The following is a 3144-nucleotide window of genomic DNA, read 5'->3' as shown; positions in this document are numbered from 1 at the left end:
TTTTTCCATTAAATATATTAATTGATAAATAATAAATTATTGTATGTTTTGGTTCTCTGATATTTAAAACTTAAGATATATATATATATATATGATAAAATCCATTAGAAATACAGCCCGTAACTGATTAGTGTTATTTGGAAAATATTTGTGTTTGTAGCACAAAATATCAAGAATATGATGCATTTTGGCCAAAGTTACACAACAGAATATATGTGCTCTGTCCACAATCGAACCTGGGATATTTACGTAAACCTACTGCTGACCTTTTGAGGGATAGCTAAAACATCCATGAATGTATTATTATAAGTTTTAATTAACTTAGCTATTTCAGTTTTAGCTATTAGTTGTAATAGATATTTCTTATTATAAGCTGTTAAACTTATTTCCCTGCCTCCCGTGTGCGACTGGTAGATGGTCGTGGAGTAACCTCTCCTTTTCCCATACGCTTCATCACTACAGACATCACTAACTTGAAAATGCTAAACTTTAATGGTGAAATATAACATCGCTTGTGAAAGTTCGGTGATGTAACTTCCCCTAGGAAGTGCTAATTTTAATTGCCATATGTATTTCCTAGGAAGTGCTAATTTTAATTGCCATATATATTTCCTAGGAAGTGCTAATTTTAATTGCCATATATATTTCCTAGGAAGTGCTAATTTTAATTGCCATCTATATTTCCTAGGAAGTGCTAATTTTAATTGCCATCTATATTTACAAATAACCATACTTTAACTGTATTATACCATGAAGGTGAAAACCATAGGGATGGCCAGGACTTTGTTTAACTCATAGTATGATTTGGTTTAACTCAAACCTAGAAAATGTGGTCAATAATTACCAAATTAATTTTCACGCTTCTTTTAAAAGTTTTTACCGTTATCCATATATATATAAAAAATATATAGTTAAATTATATACAGTTTTAAAAAGTGAAATAAGGTTATTGAAAACGATTTTATAAATAGGGGTAGATCTTAATGTATCAGTTACAAGTGCTTGAATAATGTTTTAAGTTATTACAACGCTGTAATATAAAATAAAAACAGAGAAACATTTTTTTCCAAAATACTTTTAAGTTCGTTAAAGAAAGTACACATTCAACTTTTTACAGACCAAACTGAATAAAACGAGACTAACGAAGCAAAATAATGCGATTTCTAAAAACAGAGATTATAGTTTAAGAACGTACAGCTTTCTTAGAAACACTGATAGAGTAAGTTGAAAATATAAACACAAAATCAATTATGCAAGGTATTTTCAAAGTAAGTTGGTATTTATAATTGCACACAAATAAAAAAATGCAAAGCATACACATCAATATTTGAATAACTGACGTCCACTGTACTGGGTTTCGATCATGTAGGATCTTATTACCTCCTCCAATATAAAATATGTGATCTTTCATTGGTCAACAGTTGGTAACCGATGTAGTTTTAAACATTTAAAAAAATAAACAATAATGCCTAATAATGAAGTTTTAAAACAACCGAATTTTCTCTTAGTTTTTTTTCTCCGTCCACTTTTTTTTTTTATGATAAAGTCATTCTCCAGATGACGCCTGTGTACTTGATGCACGACTTCGTCAAGTAACTCGGACATAATCAGGCTTAACACATTAAGAAAGTTGAAGTGATCTTTAGCACGTTGGACAACAAGTATCAGGTTTAATCACAGGGTTGTTGCAAGTGGGCGGTGGACAAGACCGAGTTCGACAAAGTACTTGACCAGACTAAACGAAAGAAAAGTTATTAAAAATCATCACCACATCAAGTCTTTCTGTGTAGTTAGAAAACGGCTTTATATCATATGAAAACTTTACAAAACTATTGAAATATCTAATCACTTTGAGATCTACATCCTTTATAACACATCAGATCCAAACATTTTTTAACGATCTTCTGAAGCAGCAGACATTTATTTATTAATGTTTGTATGCAGTTTTATTTTATTACAATTTTTGGAGTGGTCTGCTTGTTTTATTTGGACAAGTTTAACTGGTTTACAATGATCTGACTTTAGGAGTGGTCTGCTTGTTTTATTAGGACAACTTTAACTGGTTTACAATGATCTGACTTTAGGAGTGGTCTGCTTGTTTTATTAGGACAACTTTAACTGGTTTACAATGATCTGACTTTAGGAGTGGTTTGCTTTTAAACTTGTCCAAATAAAACAAGCAGACCACTCCTAAAGTCAGATCATTGTAAACCAGTTAAACTTGTTCAAATAAAACCAATGTTCTGACATTAAGCCTTTCATTGAGACACCTCCACATACTTTTCCTACTTTTTATCGTTTAGCTGTGTCCCCCCCCCCACTGGATCAATGGTAAGCCTGCAAGCTTATAAAACTAAAAACCGGGTTTCGATACTCGTGGTGGGTACACTACAGATAGCCTCAGATTTAACACGAAAACAAACAAAATTTTGTTTGACGTGTGGAAAGAATATCCAACTTTCTGTCTGTTGAGCGTAAAGCTATACAGCGGGTTATCTGCGCGCTGTGTCCACCTCGAGTACTGAATCCCTGAAACTTACCGTTATGCCACCAGGAGGCCATCCAACTTAACATACATATAAAATGTACTTTTCAAAGTGTAATATCTGAACTTAAAAATAAAAATAAAATATTTATTGGTTATGTTCTACCTACTCACGTTAACTTGCTTGGTTTTTATAAGGAGTTGATGTTCACAACACTAAATAAACAAATATTAACACAACACAGAAATGCAGCAACTAAATCCTTATAATATCCATCCTTTTCAGTTACTTACTTTACATACACAGGTAGAACACACGTCGTCCTTCCAATGTTCCTTATTGCGACGTCTCCGGCCCAAACCATCGGTACAATGACGCTTATTTGTCATGGATGATTTAAGCTGGAGTTTTGAAACCTAGAACAGACATTCTTTGTGAAATATATAATAGATCACATTCATTAAAATAGGAAGACACGCTATAAAATGTTTTATTCGCAAAAGGATGAAACAATACTTTGCAAATGGACGAAATGGTGTTAAAAGAATGTTAACCATAACATCAAAACCCATACATCAACCTTTCTTTCAGACTAGTTTAAACACTTAACTTATAATCAAATCACACTACTGACTGATGTAAACGTCTTTCTTTTCAG

General features: G+C 32.3%; 1 long non-coding RNA gene across 1 annotated transcript; it reads right to left on the bottom strand.

Moving 5' to 3' along the window:
- Nucleotides 1-1059: 1059 nt before the first annotated feature.
- Nucleotides 1060-2923, bottom strand: LOC106477422. Its single transcript, XR_001291987.2, has 2 exons — nt 2780-2923; nt 1060-1735 (listed from the first exon to the last, which is right to left on the bottom strand). It is a non-coding gene; the product is annotated as an uncharacterized LOC106477422 (long non-coding RNA).
- Between the last annotated feature and the right edge of the window lie 221 nt (nt 2924-3144).

Source organism: Limulus polyphemus, unplaced genomic scaffold, assembly GCF_000517525.1.
Source record: "Limulus polyphemus unplaced genomic scaffold, Limulus_polyphemus-2.1.2 Scaffold15097, whole genome shotgun sequence".
In the NCBI taxonomy this organism is placed as follows: Eukaryota; Metazoa; Arthropoda; class Merostomata; order Xiphosura; family Limulidae; genus Limulus; species Limulus polyphemus.
The sequence above is the reverse complement of the archived record's forward strand: the minus strand, read 5'-3'. Positions and strand labels throughout refer to the sequence as shown.